Source organism: Papaver somniferum, unplaced genomic scaffold, assembly GCF_003573695.1.
Source record: "Papaver somniferum cultivar HN1 unplaced genomic scaffold, ASM357369v1 unplaced-scaffold_10, whole genome shotgun sequence".
NCBI lineage: Eukaryota > Viridiplantae > Streptophyta > Magnoliopsida > Ranunculales > Papaveraceae > Papaver > Papaver somniferum.
Genome location: NW_020618825.1, coordinates 3,700,203 through 3,719,491, shown reverse-complemented (window position 1 = coordinate 3,719,491; position 19,289 = coordinate 3,700,203).

The following is a 19,289-nucleotide window of genomic DNA, read 5'->3' as shown; positions in this document are numbered from 1 at the left end:
GTAACGAACTACAACGACGACATCATCCTTCCACTTGAGGTTAGTAATATTGACTTGAACTGTTTCATTTCTAAGTATCTTTCAAGTCGTGTAATATTGAAAACATAACCGCGAAGCTGTATATACTGTACATATTATCTTTTGAACTTCGTAGATATGACAACGACATAATCTTGTATATGTGAATGGGTTATGGTGAAGATTTCATCCTAGGAAACAATGTTTTACGTTTGTTTAAAGAAAGTACATTCATGAATTTTTTCGTGAATCGAAAAGAAAATCAATAGGATTATTGGTCCAACTATTCATTCCATATCTTTGGATGACCAATATGTGTGAGTTACTAGAACCGATCTTAACTCAGGTTATGTATCTTGGTATAACCAATCACAATGGCTAGACTTATGATTTGGTATGACCGGTCCTGGTAATTGGTGTAACCAATCCTAAGTAATCACCATGAAATGGTATGATCGATCCTTGTAATTGGTATGACCGATCCTAGTAATTGGTGTGATCAACCATAAGTGTAGTGTGACCGATCCTTGTAATTGGTGTAACTGATCCTAGTGACTGGTATGACCGATCACAAGTAGATACCATGTGCAGATGGAACCGATCCTTGTAATTGGTGTAACCGATCCTAGTGACTGGTGTGACCGATCACAAGTAGGTACCATATATAGGTATAACCAATCTGACTTGGTAGGACCGATCAAAACTAACCATTGTGATTTGATATGACCAATCACATAGTAGTCTTGGAATACTTGCAAACCAATTCTAAACTTGTTTGGAAGTGTGGTATAACCGATTCCAAGAAGCAAATCCATGTAAATATGAAATAAGGATTTGCAGTGAAAAGATGTCAACATACTTTGAACACGAGGAGTAACTCTTATCATTTAATGTTCAAAGATATTCCTTGGTACTCAAGGTGATCCTGTGCCGAAATAAATTAAGAATCTTTTAATTAAGGTTTTTTATTTTAAATGCTTTAATTTACCAGCAATTAAGGCATAGCTCTGGAAAATAAAAATTAGTAATATACGTTTACTAATTAGAGATTTTGCAAATATTGGACAAGCATTTATTGGAATTATGAAAACCTAATTAGGTATTCATTGCATATCGTGAGAATACTTTCGGTTTTGTAAATTCCTTGGTGTCCAAACATCCTTGGTCTATAAATACCTAAGTTTGCATCTCTATCAAACTATCCTAAGGACCAGGCAAACTTTATTTCTTGATGTTTCTGGTGGATCCGTTTATTCAGGGAGGAAAGTATCCTGATTAGGTGGAATGTCTTACGACCGCTCGTTTAAAGACTTTTGTGGGATCAAGAAGCTCTACGAGTACTGTTGGCGGGAAACTAGATAATTGCAGTGTTATTAGTTTTCTATTTTATTTGATTGACTAACAGTTTTTGAAACTTTGATTGCACCTAGTTTGTTCATGCTTGAGAATCTTCTCGTCAGATATAAGAACCGAAGTTGCCTAGGTTTACCCGCAGGAGCCGAGCTGACTCATACTAGATCAAAGTATCGACGAGATATTTAGAACTGTTGTTAGATCTAAATATATCATGTAATAATCCATTGTTAATAGACTCCGTTCTGTGCGTGATTGATCACAAGAGATTCAAGGGGTATTGTGCAGGTATTTGAAGATAAAAGAAGATTTGAAGAAGATGAATATTTCTTATTAGTTTTCGTATCTTGTGGATTTAGTTCACAAAACTTAATCAACAGGGATTCAACTAGAATCAATTTATATTTGATAGATCTGATTGATTAGTTGTGTGAGATCGGCCTTCTCTATATTTCTCTTTGAGATCTATATTGATTGAGTACAAATATATACTTGACTATTTCGGTAGTTAAAGTTAGATTTATCTAACCATACAATCGAGTTTATTAGATTAAATGGAAGAGCCTTTGTCAACGACTCATCTATATATTGTAAAAAGATTGATTAGAGTGGTTACCGAACGGAAGAGCCTTTATTAGATTAAACAGAAGAGCCATTTGGTATACGATCCAAATGAATTGTTATTCACGTGCGTGACTCTAGAAGTTGAAGGCGCAGGGATACTGAGGGAACTAAGTAGCTAGGGGTAGTCTGCTTGGTCTCAACTATACAAAGTTGGTATTAGATTTTATAGCGGCTTATTTCTGAGAGTATTCAAAATTGGACTAGGTCCCGGGGTTTTTCTGCATTTGCGGTTTCCTCGTTAACAAAATATTGTTGTGTCTTTTATTTTGATTTCCGCATTATAATTTTTATTATAATTAAGCAAAATACACAAGTACGTTAACTCCGTAATACTTGATAGTGATCCTATAGAGTTTGATTATTACCGAATCTATTTTCAAGTAACACACTTTGTTGTCGCATTGTCTCGATCTTGTATCCATAGTCAATCACACAAGTTATCTTGTTGTTGTATTGTCTTGATCTCGTATCCATAGACGATCACACGAAGTGTGAACCGAATTGTCGTATTGTCTCCACTTTGTACATAGACAATCACATTCGGTAGAGGACTTATAGGTTGAAATAAAAAGATTGTGGTGTATTTAGGTACCCTCATCTTTTCACATGGTACTAAACAAAGGATGACATGTACTAATGAACAAATCCAGCTGGAAAATCAACAGGTCGACTCAGTGACTCAGAGCGAGCTTTATCCAATCATTGGGTGTAATAAGAAAGGTATGATCCAGATAAACTTTACTCGTGGAAGAAGTAAATCACAATCAAGGGAAGAGAATCAGGATGGAACAGGGAGGTCCTAGTAATATAAAAAAAACGGGTTTCAATTATTCTATGAACACCATCAATAACCCATCAAATATCTTAGAATACACTTCAACTGCAAATCTTAATGGAGAAAATTCACATCCTTGAAATTTAGGAGAGGGCATTGATCAAAATCTGTTCAGATCTTATCTTGCTATGGATGAATTTGATTTATCCTTCAATGATTACAATGCTAATGACTTAGATACAACCAATATTCATCCTATGAGATCATACAAGAAACCAATTCATACCCCGATTCTCTACTTTGAGCAAAATCAATCTAGTCAGGATTCATCTAATCAACATGAAGATTCAATATCTAATACCCAATTAATCCTTGATGGTCATAATCAATCTCCTAACTCATATCCTTCTTATCATGGGATAGTCTCAGAATAGAGTTATTCACTTAAGTTCAAGGAAAAAACTTCAAGTGTTGTTGATCAGGTATTTCTTTCTCTCATAATCACCCAAAGTTAAGCTGCTACATTTCGTTTGCATATCTTTTATCTTTATACTAAGATAATATGATACATCTGTTAATCACATCTAACCCATCTAAGTAAGAGTGGATTCTATCTTGCATCTATGGATCTACTTATAGTGATATGAAACAAATTCAATGGAGTTTCATTACAGAACTTAGTGAAAATGTTTTCCAATCATGGATAGTAATGAGAGATTTGAATGTCCACCTTCAAAATAGAGGCCAGCCTTCAAATAAGGCTTCCATTAACAACTAAGTGTGCACCACAATTCATGTAGCTGGGCTCATGGATATGGGTTTTGTTGGCAACAATTTCATTTGGACTAACAGAGCTAATGGCAAAGGATGTAAAAGATCCAAGGTATATTTAACACTCTACATAACTCTCAGTGGAAAATTTATTATCCTGACTCTAAGGTCTATCAGTTTCCTTTCCGGTGTTCATATCATTGTCAAATTCTCTTAGTTACAGAAGCTGACTACATTAAACCTTGAAATTCTTGGAAGTTTTACAGATGTAAGTTAATTAAAAGATCCTACATGCTCTCAAATGATTAACTCAACATGGTTTACTTTAAATTCTTGTCAGACTTAACAAAACATAGGATACAAGATGGTCACAACTAGAAGAAGTATATCCAAATGGAGTAAGATCACTTTGGGCATATACATCAGGAAAAAATCCAGCTTAAGAGTGAACTAGAAAACCTTCAGTCCTTACCCTACAGTGATCAATATAGCAACCAAATACAAAAAGTTATAGATGAGATACAACACTGGAAAAAAAATTGAGGCTGATTTGTTGGCAAATTTTTTTTGTTGATCACTGGATCATAGATGCTGAAAGTAACACCTCATACTTCCATGCTTTATCCAACAAAAGAAGATCAAGAAACAACATTACAGATCTTAGAGATGCTAATGGACAATGACATCATACTAAATAGGATTTAGGTGCTTTGCTCACAAATCACTTCTCTGATATGGCTTCCACTTCTAACTCAATTATTCAGAATTCCTCCTTAATTTAGTCATATTCATGAAATCAATTCTTCAACAGATAATGAAAATCTCATGAGAATGCCAACTAAAAAATAAATTTATGAGGTTGTTAAGAGCTTAAAAAGCTGGAACTCTCTAGGCCCTGATGAATTTCCAGCAGGTTTCTTTCAAACCCAATGGTCCACAATAGGAGATGACATTACACCCATGGTGCAAAAAAATTTCTCAACAAAACAGATGTTATCACATTTGAACCAGACCTCCATTTGTTTAATACCAAAAACAAGAAATCCTACAACTCTCAATGATTATAGACCAATTGGATTGTGCAACTTCACCTATAAAATTATTTTAAAATTGTTAGGTATAATAATGAAACCATTAATGGATAAAGTCATCTCTCCAATTCAAGATTCTTATGTACCCAATAGATTCATAAACCATTGCTCAAGAGTTAATTCACTCCATGAAAAGACCTAAGAAGAAATCAGGTCAAATAGCTTGAAAACTGGACATGTTGAAATCGTTTGATCGTTTAGAATGTTCGTGGACAAAATGCTAGAATGTTTGGGCTTTTCTGAAGATTGGAGAGTACTTATACAACAGTGTATAACAACTACTTCAATCTCAATTAAACTGAATGGTAGTTTATGTGAGGAATACGTTCCGAAAAGAGGTTTAATACAGTGGGATCCTTTGTCCCCCAATCTTTTTATCATTTCCATGGAATTTATCACAAGGAAATCAAACAAGGATGAGGACAATCTTCTTATTCAGGGAATTCGGTTAGTTAAGAACTATCCTTCAGTTAATCAACTTTTATTCACAGATGACTGCTTACCTTTTCTTTTCAAGCAGACCAAAAAGGCATCAACCATATTCTTGACACTCTTAAAGAATTTGATGATCTTTCTGGGTAATTGATAAATTTCTCAAAGTCAGCGGCATTTATCACAGGTGATATGTCAGATGAGGAATAACTCAATATAGTACGACAGTTATGAGTAAAGCAACTCTGTTCATCAGATAAATACTTGGGACTACCAATTTTACTTGGTAAAAACAAGACAAGATCTTTTCATCTTATCAACGATGCTTTTGAGAACAGACTTCAAGGATGGAATTCTAAAATCCTAAATCAAGCAGCTAGAACAACAATGGTAAAATCAATTCTAAATTCTGTCACATTCCACTGCATGAGCAACTTTAAAATACTAAAACATATAATCAAACAACTAAATACAATTCATAGAAGGTGAAAAGGCGAGGGTACCCAAATATACCTCAAGCTAAAACTTTTCCTACCTATAAGTCCTTTCTCCGAAATTAATTTTCTATGGACCGAGTTGAGACTATACAATTAATCGGTTCACACTTCGTGTAATCGTGTATGGATACGAGATCGAGACAAAACAACAACGAAGTATGTTTACTTGATACAAAGGTTCGGACTTAACCAAACACAATAGGATTGCTTATCAAGTAAATAGGAAATAACGTTTGTGTAATTTACTTTAATTATAATAAAACAATTATATGCGGAATATAAAAGTAAATGACACGGAAAGATTTTGTTAACGAGGAAAATGCAAATGCAGGAAAACCCCGGGACCTAGTCCAGAATTGAATACTCCCAGGATTAAGCCACTACACAAAATGACACTAACTTCGTATAGTTGAGACCAAGTAACTAACCCTATAGTTCACCTAGTTCCTTCTGTATTCCCACACCTCCAACTTATAAATAAGTCACGTACTTGGAACAATTCCCTTGGTTCGTATTCCAAACAGTAAAGGAACAACAAATCTTTTTGGTATCAAATCTAGTCAACCAAGTGATATGAGTCGGAAAAAGGCTCTTCCGTTTATCTTAACATAAACTCCTTCGTCAGGTCCTTATATTTATCTTATATTCAATCACCCAAAGGTAATCGATTAAGATTAATCCAACAACACCTTTAATCCGAAGAATCGTGTTGATGCCGATCTACTCAATTAATCAATCCAATCTACCACAAGGATAAACCGATTATTAATTGGATCCTCTATTACCGAAACAAGTATTGTGCACACCAAAGATTATAAAACCCAAGTCATATCTCCAATATCTTCTTTGTCTTCAAATCTTCTTAAATCTTCAATAAAAACCTGCACACAATTACTTGAATCTCTTGTGATCAATCACGCACAGAACGGAGTCTGTTAACAATGGATTATCATAAGATCCTCTTTAGAACTAACAACAGTATAAAGATCCCTGTCGAAACTCTGAACTAGTTTGAGTGAATCTTATATCAGAAGAGAAGATTCTCAAGAATAAACAAACTAGGTGCAATCAGATTTCAACCACCGTTAGTCAATCAAATCAATCGAAAACAAAAGATAAACTGCAATATCTAGTTTCCCACCAACGGTACACGCTAGAGCTTCTCAATCCCAAAGAAGACTTTAAACTGAGCGGCCTTAAGAGATTTCTCCTAATTAGGTTACTCTCCTCTCCGAATAGGCGGCTACACCAGTAACAACAACAAAAGAGTAAATTTGTTGTTACGAAGGATTAGTTTTCTAGAAAGGAAAACTTCGAGTATTTATAAACAAGGAAGTTTGGACACCAAGGAATTTCCAAAACCGAAAATATTCTCAAGATACTCATAAAAGCAAATATTCGGTTTTCATAATTCCTGGAAATGCTCTGACCAAAAATAACGATCGAAATCTCTCGGAAAATCTAATTAGTAAATGCACGTTACTAATTCTGTAATTTCCCTACAAAATGAAATTAATAACCTTAATTAAAAGATTCTTAACTTACTTATGTTTCGATCCTGGAATTATCTTCCCTTACCCGTTAAGGAATATCTTTGAACAATTAAAGAAATAAACATTCACAGCACGTGTTCAAAGTTTGTCGACATCTTAACTTTGTAAGTTCTCTTTCACACTTACAACCTTGAAACCGATTTGCCACACTTCCAAACAAGTTTAGAATTGGTTCATTTGACTTTCAAGAACTATGTGATTGATCAAACCATCACTCAATCACAATCATGGGTTTACGGTTCTACCAAAACAAGTTTCGGTTCTACCTCCATGTGAGTAATGTGCATAGTCACACTAGCTTTCCAAAAATTCGGTTGACTAGGTACTAGGATCGGTTCCCCACATATATGTGGTATCTAACTTATATGTGTTGCACATGTCCATAGGATTGGTTCCCCTATGCCTAAAAACGTGTTTCACATGTCCATAAGATCGGTCCCCTTTCTGCTATAAACCTTGCTGCACCCCATACAAGGATCGGTTCCCTTTGATGTACTGCACCCCTTACAAGGATCGATTCCCCTTTCCTTTTAATTGGTCAGACATACACAATCCAATCATACCACAGGTGATTACTTAAGATCGGTTTTACTAATAAAATTTATACTAATACATAAGCCAAGCCTTTGTGAATAGTTCTACCAAGAACACAACAAGTTGTGAGCGGTTATACACACATATTGGTTGTTCATAAAATATGCAATGAATAACAAAACCAATAACACCTGGAAATTTCCTTTTCGGTCCACAAACAAGTTTATGAATTTACTTCCTTAGAACACATGTAAACATTGTTCCCTAGGATGAAATCCTCACCTCATACCCATACATAATCACAATAGCATTCAAATGATTATGGCGATGTCTTATCTACAAAGTTTAACGGTTAAGCAATAAACCTCGTATTGTATTCCTTAATACTATGTCTATCTAGAGTTCAAATATGCTTCGCAGTTATGTTTTCAATATGCACGACTTGAAAGATACGTTAGGGAATGAAACAATTCAAGTCAACTATCACTAACCTCAAGTGGAAGGATGATCGTTATCGTTGTATCTCCTTGCTTCTTCACATCTCCAAGACTTCGCAATACTTGTAATGTCTCATATCCTAATACTTTCAAGCTAACCTATACGAAGTTGACTCTAGTACATAATCAAGCGACTCTTAGCATGAGTTTTCATTCACTAAAATATGACAACCAAACTTGACATACCAACGCTTGGTGGGTTCAACGGAGCAATGCTCTAACAATCTCCCCCTTTGCCAATTTTAGTGACAAAACTCTTACAGCATATGGATAAACAAATTACAATAATTCATTACAATCCGCTTGATTCCCGATTCAACAGCACAGTAAAACTGCTTACATTCAATCCTTGAAAATCCCGTTGTTGACATCATAATAACAAAGCTAATACTCCCCCTAAGGAAGATAGGTAGATATTCACTCCGCACGTCTTTGTTATACCAATTTATATTACATGTTACTCCCTCTTAGTCTGTGCTTTCACTCTTTCGTTAGATAATTAAAATATTCAAGTACCAATGTTCTTTTCCCTAGCGATGCCAATCAATATAAAATCAATGCCAGCATCACCTGTTTACTCCATATATTTCTCCCCCTTTTATCACAAAAATTACAAAGAAACGAAAAAATAAAGGATAACACGAAAAGAATCTTACAAATCTCAGAATAGACTTGCAAACCTGTAGAGTTAGGCATGACGGTTCCATACATCACATACTGATAACCAATATCAAAACCGAAACTACAAGTAGTCTTATTTGATATAATACCAAGGAAACAATTGTCCGAAATAATTTTTCCAATTTAGTTTAGAAAACCAAAAATAACTAAGCACATTAGTCCCTTTGCTAAACCGATTGTTCAAAAACAACCGCTTAATTCGATAAGACCAAAATAAAGATAAACTCCATTTTTCTCACCAGGTTCTAATTATCCATAAACTTAGACCTTTCAATTTTAAACAAGAAAAGTACTAGGTTAGTTAACTAGCATTCCTTGTTTAGGCATTCTATTAGACTTGAATAACCAAAACCTCACTTTGATAAGACAAACTAAGATCAGAATTAACTTAGTTTCTTATCCGGAATCAAATTGGACTAAACAACTCATCCCGTACACAAATTATTTCGTTAAGCCATAAATAATTCATACAAACCAAAATAAATCAACTTGCATAATTATTCACCTCAACCAGAAGCAATTGAAACAACATAGACATTAAAAGCACCGCAATTGCACCGTAATTTTTTAATCCTAAACAATTGATACCAAACAATAAAGCAAGATAACAATAGTTTTTCTTAACCGGAACCAGTTGAAACACAGATTTACACACACATCATGGAATAAATATCAATTGAACCGAAATTTTTTTAAGCAAAAGCAACAAATATATATAATATAAACTTAGGGTTTTCTTAAACAAGAAAAAAATTAACTAACAAGATTGTTACCTCAAATTTCGCATCCACTTCTCCAATATGATAGCATCTTCGTCCAGGGAGAATTGATATCGAAATATCACCACGTTATCATCCTTATGCATAAACAAAAGAATAACAACGCACCTCAACCTTTACCAGAGAAAGGTTGAAAACCGGTTTTAACAATTGCAAGCAAAAGTTGAAAACCGTCGAAACACATACGCTTTTATGCTAAACCAAAACCGATTCAACATATTGTGACTTTTTCACATATTGTTTCTATCAGAACCCCTCATGATCCTTTGATAAAGCCTACCTACTAGGGCTAGAACTTAATCCCACTAAATCAAAAAGTTACCCAAACCATAAGGGTTCACAATATATGAGATCGAATATTAAGATAGTAAAACCGAAATCAAACATCCCATAAACATACATAGAAATAAGATAAAAGAAATTAAGCACACGCTATGTAAACCGAAAACTATCACAAGAAAATTACTAATCAAATAATTTTATTCATAATAGTTTTATTCATAATAGACTAATACAATCAATGAAATAAATAAAAAATTTATGTCTATTTTTCCTTGCAACCTAGTCCTTCATGTCAGAACTAAATGAAGGTAGATTACTACTTTTCAGTTTTGAATTTCTTCAAGTAGAAAACCTTGTTGCTTGACCATAATCTCTTGCAGATGAGAAATTTTCGTGAAGGATTTTGCAAGAGCATGTAATTATGTCTTTGATTGAACATAAAAATGTGTCAATGCCTCAATACACTGATCTTTCTTCAGAGTATTCTCTCTTTCCTTCTTGCTAAGCCAATCTCCCTTTCTGATTTTACCCTAAATATCAAGAGATAATACGGACTTAGTTTTAGGATGATCTTTCTGATCGTGCATCTTTTCCAGAGAAACCATTTGATCCAGACCCATAGTTCGGACAAGGAATGATCAAAATGAGAGAAGAATCTTTTTATATTTTTCATACTAACCGAAAATATAATATTACTAAAATACGAATATATCAGATATCTTCAAATACTAGATATTATTTCCATAATCTACACAAAAGTGCCTTGAATTTTCTTCTTCCTCACTCAAAATTTGGCACACGAGATGAGGAAAGAATTCTAATACCGATCAAGTGGCATTAGTAAGAGATTTTCTCTCATTAAGGAATTTCGAACAACCAGAGTGTTCTTGATCTAGTATAGTATGAAAAGATCTCTTTCTGTTACCTCGAACCAACGAAGTATTTTGGGATAGACCGAAATTGCAAACACAACTTTTAGCAATTCTGTTTTTAAGACAGTTTTTGCATCTTGTCTTATTTCTACCTTTACCATTAGATGATTTAATAACATTGGAAGACATGTCTATTTTTAAAATGGTTAAATCACTAATGGAGGAGGAAGGAGTAAGATTGACAACTAATGCAACATCAGTTGTTTCCTCTTCTTCAGAATCGTATGAATCGGGCGACTCGTCTAGAGTTACAACCAATGCCTTGCTTCTAGTGTATTTATTAAGATTGGGACAGTCTTTAGCAATATGACCAAACCCTTTACACTTAAAGCACTGCGGCTGATATTCATCATCTTCTTCCTGATCCTTTCTGACAGTAACTCGATCATGCGGTCGAGAAGATCGATAAGTATCCTTAACAAATCTCTTGTTTCTTTTCTTCAAGAGATATCGAAACTGTCTAGTCATTAATGACAATGATTGTTCAATTTCATCATCAAAATTTTCTGCAATCTGTTCATTTGAATCATCCAACTGTCTATTCCTTTCCATTTGAGATTTTGGAACTTTTTCTTTAAAAGCGATTCCTTTGGCTTGAATAGACTGTGATTCATGATCAAAGATCTTTAACTTACCAACGAGTGTGCTTCGTGTGAGAGTTGAAAGATCGTTTGCGTCTATGATTGCATGTTTCTTAGACTCGTATCTTGATGGCAACAATCTGAGAATATTGCATACTATATCTTTTTCAGAAATAGTCTTTCCTAAAGAGAAAGAAGCATTAGTTATCTCAGAGAGTTTAATGTGAAACTCCTCAAAAGTTTCGTTGTCATTCATTTGAAGGTTTTCCCACTCGGAAGTGAGGGTTTGAAGTCTAGCTTCTTTTTCTGAAGAATTTCCTTCAAATACGATCTGAAGATTATCCCAAGCTTCTTTTGAAGTCTGACATGTTGACACATGATGTTGTAAATTAAGACTTACAGCATAAATAATAGCATTCAAACCATATGAATTCTTCTTTGCAAGTGCCTTTTCTTCGTTCGAAAACTCTGCTAAGTGTTTGAGCTCAGTTTCTGAATTTTCCCTCTTTGGAAGAGTATAACCGTCGACGACTAATAACCAAGTATTAAAGTCTCGTGATTGAAGAAAAGATCTCATAGCAGATTTCCACCATAGATAGTTTGTTCCATCAAATCTTGACCGTACGTTAATTGAAGTCGATTCATGAGAACTCAAGTTCATTCTTATAGGTTGTATCGCAGCAAACACAGATTGTTAGATATTTTCATGTTTTCCTGCTCTGATACCAATTGAAAAGGCGAGGGTACCCAAATATACCTCAAGCTAAAACTTTTCCTACCTATAAGTCCTTTCTACGAAAGTGATCGTCTATGGACTGAGTCGAGACAATACAACTAATCGGTTCACACTTCGTGTGATCGTCTATGGATACGAGATCGAGGAAATACAACAACGAAGTATGTTTAGTTGATATAAAGGTTCGGACTTAACCAAACACAATGGGATTTCTTATCAAGTAATTAGGAATTAACGTTTGTGAATTTACTTTAATTTTAATAAAATAATTATAATGTGGAATATAAAAGTAAATGACACAGCAAGATTTTGTTAACGAGGAAACCGCAAATGCATAAACACACTGGGACCTAGTCCAGAATTGAATACTCTCAGGATTAATCCGCTACACAAAATTACACTAACTTCGTATAGTTGAGACCAAGTAACTAACCCTATAGTTCACCTAGTTCCTTCTGTATTCCCACGCCTCCAACTTATAAATAAGTCACGTACTTGGAACAGTTCCTTTGTTTCGTATTCCAAACAATAAAGGAACAACAAATCTGTTTGGTATCAAATCTATTCAACCAAGTGATATGAGTCGGACAAAGGCAATTCCGTTTATCTCAACATACACTCCTTCGTCAGGTCCTTAGATCTATCTTATATTCAATCACCCAAAGGTAATCGATTAAGATTAAGCCAACAACACCTTTAATTCCAAGAATCGTGTTGATGCCGATATACTCAATTAATCAATCCAATCTACCACAAGGATAAACCGATTATCAATTGGATCCTCTTTTACCGAAATAAGTATTGTGCATACCAAAGATTATAAAACCCAAGTCAGATCTCCAATATCTTCTTTTTCTTCAAATCTTCTTAAATCTTCAATAAAAACCTGCACACAATTACTTGAATCTCTTGTGATCAATCACGCACAGAACGGAGTCTGTTAACAATGGATTATCACAAGATCCTCTTTAGAACTAACAACAGTATAAAGATCCCTGTCGAAACTCTGAACTAGTTTTAGTGAATCTTATATCAGAAGAGAAGATTCTCAAGAATAAACAAACTAGGTGCAATCATATTTCAACCACCGTTAGTCAATCAAATCAATCGAAAACAAAAGATAAACTGCAATTATCTAGTTTCCCACTAACGGTACACGCTAGAGCTTCTCAATCCCAAAGAAGACTTTATAATGAGCGGACGTAAGAGATTTCTCCTAATTAGGTTACTCTTCTCTTCGAATAGGTGGCTACACCAGTAACAACAACAAAAGAGTAAATCCGTTGTTACGAAGGATTAGTTTCCTAGAAAGGCAAACTTTGAGTACTTATAGAAAAGGAAGTTTGGACACCAAGGAATTTCCAAAACCGAAAAATATTCTCAAGATATTCATAAAAGCACATATTCGGTTTTCATATTCCTGGAAATGCTCTGTCAAAAAATAACGATCGAAATCTCTCGGAAAATCTAATTAGTAAATGCACATTACTAATTTTGTAATTTCCCTACAAAATGAAATTAATAACCTTAATTAAAAGATTCTTAACTTACTTATGTTTCGATCCTGGGACTCTCTTCCCTTACCCGTTAAGGAATATCTTTGAACAATTAAAGAAATAAACATTCACATCACGTGTTAAAAGTTTTTCGACATCTTAACTTTGTAAGTTCTCTTTCACACTTACAACCTTGAAACCGATTTGACACACTTCCAAACAAGTTTAGAATTGGTTCATTTGACTTTCAAGAACTATGTGATTGATCAAACCATCATTCAATCACAATCATGGGTTTACGGTTCTACCAAAACAAGTTTCGGTTCTACCTCCATGTGAGTATTGTGCATAGTCACACTAGCTTTCCAAAAATTCGGTTGACTATGTACTAGGATCGGTTACCCACATATATATGGTATCTAACTTATATGTGTTGCACATGTCCATAGGATAGGTTCCGCTTTCTGCTATAAACCTTGCTGCACCTCATACAAGGATCGGTTCCCTTTAATGTACTGCACCCCTTACAAGGATCGTTCCCCTTTCCTTTTAATTGGTCAGACATAAAAAAATCCGATCATACCACAGGTGATTACTTAAGATCGATTCTTTACTAATAAAATTTCTACCAAGAACACAACAAATTGTGAGCGGTTATACTCTATCACACATATTGGTTGTTCATAAGATATGAAATGAATAACAAAACCAATAACACCTGGAAATTTCCTTTTCGGTCCACAAACAAGTTTATGAACTTACTTCCTTAGAACACATGTAAACATTGTTCCCTAGGATGAAATCCTCACCTAATACCCATATATAATCACAATAGCATTCAAATGATTATGGCGATGTCTTATCTACAAAGTTTAACGGTTAAGCAATAAACCTCGTATTGTATTCCTTAATACTATGTCTATCTAGAGTTCAAATATGCTTTGCAGTTATGTTTTCAATATGCACGACTTGAAAGATACGTTAGGGAATGAAACAGTTCAAGTCAAATATCACTAACCTCAAGTGGAAGGATGATTGTTGTCGTTGTAGCTCCTTGCTTCTTCACATATTCAAGACTTCGCAATACTTGTAATGTCTCATATCCTAATACTTTCAAGCTAACCTATTCGAATTTGACTCTAGTACATAATCAATCGACTCTTAACATGAGTTTTGATTCACTAAAATATGACAACCAAACTTGACATACCAACGCTTGGTGGGTTCAACCGAGCAATGCTCTAACATAAGGTTTTTGTGGGGTCACAAGAGTTACATAGTGAAAAAGCGGGGGTCTAAAAACCACAACCCAATATTTCTCTTAGCAATATGTATGGATAAACTCCAATATACTTTCTCGATAATCAACTAGACAGACAGACTCGATTAAAAAAAATTGTGCGAAAAAAAACTTGACCCACGAAAATCTTAGAGACAAAAATTAAAAAGAACCGATAAAAAATACTTAAGCAACCATTTCTGCAGACCAGTAGTTTGGCTATAGACTATAACAAAATAGCTTCACTAAACAGAAGTAGTATGCTAAAGTATACCTGAAAAATGACATATCTCACTCAATAGGATTTTTATGAGTAAGTTCTTTAACCCTTGTGATTAATTAGCACAACTAGGAGCTTTGAGCTCATTAATAGAATTGTGTTTATGATCGAGTCTCTTTTTCCTTCTTAGTCTAGAAAGAGATCCCTTTTGATGTGAGAAATTATCATAAAACTCACTGTCATCAAAATACGAGACATAGTTTGAGTTCTTACCCGAAGAATTTTGACGTGAGGAGGATGACAACCTGTCGACAATATCTTTGTACCCTTCAATTATCTCCTTCAGGTTCTTTATCATATCATCAATTTTTATTCTTTCTCCTGCGATTTCGTTCATATTAAGGGTAACGTTGTTTCCCGAGGAAATGACTTGATATTTTCTTAGACGATGTTTATTAAGACGTCTGTTCTGTTTTTGAGTATTCGAGGAACACATTGAACTGACCTTCCTGGTAACATACACAGGATAAGTACGAAAACCAATTGGTTTAGACATACGAATGTCAGTTACACCTTTGAGAATTAAGTCTAAGGTGTGTTGAATTTGAACAAGTGAATTTTTATTCAGCCTAGAGTTTCTCTTTTGTTTAGAAGAATCGCCAAAGAGGCATACTTTCTGATCATAAGAGTGATTAGACAACATAGTCTTAACAACCCCGTTAGGAGATTTCTTCCATCCATGTGATGTGGAACATCCTTGATTAATGGGGATTTCAGACACATTCTTTTTGAATGGAAGGGATTCCGGTTTTACTTTTGGAGCTGTAACTTTTTCAGTCGTAGAAGAAGTACTTGGTATATTGGACTGCTTAGAGCATCCTTGAATAGAGAGTTTACTCAAGCGATGTTCAATTTCCAAGGCATCCTTTTTAAGACTAGCCTCAAGAGTCATACATGAAGAATGATCTTCAGTATTTTATTTGAATTTGCAGTCTCTTATTACACCAAGAAGAACATTGACATGATGTTTTAACCGATTAAATCTATCAGCTTGGAATCTAACAAGATTTAGAATCAATTCACTCTCTTCAGTTGTTTCCTGTTCATTAATAGAGATAGACTCTTTTCAAGGGTAATCGGAAGAACACATGTCGGAGCCTGTCTGTCTTGTTTGAACACAAGGTTCGTCTGTTGAAGAATCTTTCTCTTTTAATAGAAATAGACGAGACATAAATTTTATTTCCGGTGACGCATTTATCAGAGATACTACTTATTTCCATAGAGTCAGATCACTACAAACACAGACTTATAAGGTCTTAAACGTGTTTGCCTGCTTTGATACCAATTGAAAAAGCGGGGGTCTAACAACCACGCCCAATATTTCGCTTAGCAATCAGTATGGACAAACTCCAATATACTTTCTAGAGGATCAACTAGACAGTCAGACTCAATCTAGATAAAATTATATCAAAGAGTTCATATCTCAATCTGTCGATTTGATCTATACTCAAGCAAATAGAAATCTGCGAGTCTTTATCAAAGAGAGATAACTTGGATGGTACCAAAGACCAATATCCAAGTGTCAATCAATTTAAATCAACAACCAAAAGGTCGGATATTCTAATTGATTGAACAACGTACAACCTGTATTATTTCAATTATATAAATAAATATAATGCGGAAAAGAAATAACACAGACACCAGAAAATTTTTTAACAAACCGCAAATGCAGAAAAAACCTCGGGACCTAGTCCAGATTGAACACACATTGTATTAAGCCATTACAGACACTAGCCTACTCCAAACTAACTTCGGTCTGGACTGTAATTGAACCCCAACCAATCTCACACTGATCCAAGGTACAATTATGCTCCTATGTATCTGATCCGAGCAGGATGCTACGCACTTGATTCCCTTAGCTGATCTCACCCACAACTAAGAGTTGCTACGACCCAAAGTCGAAGACTTTAATAAACAAATCTGTATCATACAGAAAAGTCTACGATAATAGATAAACCGTCTCCCAAGAATATACCTACGAGTTTTGTTCCGTCTTTTGATAGATTAAGGTGAACAGGAACCAATTGATAATCCGGACTTATATTCCCGAAGGAAAACCTAGTATTATCAATCACCTCACAATAGTCTTAATCGACGCAGCGAAAAAAGATATTGTGGAATCACAAAAGATGAGGCGAAGATGTTTGTGATTACTTTTTATCTTGCCTATCGGAGATAGAAATTTCAAGCCAACTATTACAATTGTACTCGTACGATAGAAACAGCAAGATCAGATCACACAACTACAAGAAAAGTAGTATCGGTATGGCTTCACAATCCAAATGAAGTCTTTAAGTCATTAACCTGGTTTAGAAGAAGAAACCAAAGGTTAAAAAAGAATCGACTCTAGCTTAGCACAACTAGTATCACACAGAATCTGTGGGGATTAGGTTTCCCAGTTGCTAGAGTTCTCCCTTATATAGTCTTTTAAATCAGGATTTGCAATCAATCTTAGCTTGGTAACAAAGCATTCAATATTCATCGTTAGATGAAAACCTGATTAGATTCAAGCTAATATTTATCAACCCTTAGATCGAAAACATAGCTTGTTATACACAAATGAAATGCACGTTCCTGGGCTTGTGTAACCGTACCCAAACTTGTACATTAGTTGGTTCAACAATAGAATATGATCACTTTCATATCAACCATATTCTTCTTCACCATAACTACTTCAAATTACTCAAATGAACTAGTTAGAGAGTTGTTCAATTGCAAGGAAATCTCATGTACTACACAAGACACAATTGAAGCAAAAACGATTTGATTCACATGAATCGTTTTATGAACTCTATAGCCACGGTATGAAATTGCATTCCTTAGTTTATAAAGATAAGTTCACTAAACATCCTTTTTAGACATAACATAATCAAGTTCGCGGATGGAGTTTACAAACTCCAGCAGAAATTCTCGGGTTTGAGAACTTCGCAAGTTCGCGAACTGGGTTCGCCGACTGAGTTCGCGAACTTAGCTCATTCACTACTCCGGTTCACTTGATCAACAAAGTTCGCAAACTTCGGTTCAAGCAATAAGGACTTATACATATATGTGTTTCCACAACAATGCTTATCTCCTCCAAATGGTTATATAGTCTAAACTCCCATTTCAATCATTGAAACATTCTCAGAGGACGTTATATAGTTGTTATTCACAAACCATTTTTCGTCAGAGAAATTTTCAAAGTGATTGAAACATAACATGACTTTAGTCACTAGGTAAAGATGAACTTGGCTAAAGCGAAAGCTTTACCAACACATATTTCGAGAAATAGATAGGCGAGGTAAACTCAGCTCGAAATACCAAATGTGTATAATCTAAGTCTATATAGCAAAACGACTTTTGTCTCAAAATAGGAGATAAATAGACTTTTGAGTGATAGATAAGTTCAAGTCTCCACATACCTTTTAGTCAATGAAGAACCACCAGTTCCTTGAGTAGTCCTTCGTCTTGTATGAAGATTGCCATGGAGTTCTTGAGCTCAACTACACTTTCTATCCTAGTCCGAGACCTTAGCTATAGTAGACTAGAAATCAAGACTTATAGTTTTGATCACTAATATTGACAAACATGCTTGAAATGGCAACGCATACGAGTTCGACCGAGCAATGCTCTAACACATAGGTATCCACTTAATAGCGTGGGACTCTCTTTCTTACTCTAAAAATGTTGGTGGAGTTGGTTTTAGAGACTTAGAACAATATAATATTGCTTTAATCACTAAGCTAGCTTGGAGGCTCTGTACTTAGTCTGATCAATTTTAGGTTAAAATTCTTAAACCCAAATTTTCACCATACTGTGAGTTTTTGCACTTAAAAAGTGAACATCACAAATCTTCCTGGATATGGAAAGGAATAGAAGAAGGACTTCAAAATGTTAGAAAATATCATAAACGGACTGTAAGATGTGGAACTAAAATACAGGACTGGAAGATGTGGAACTAAAATACATGTCTTTTCTGAATAGGTTAGTGGACTAGAATAGTATGACAAATAGGTTAGTGGATTAGATGAACCTCCAGAGTCGAATAGCATCTTTTGCACCCGTGGACCAGAATAATATATACTAGAATAGGTCAGTGGACTAGAATAATATATATAC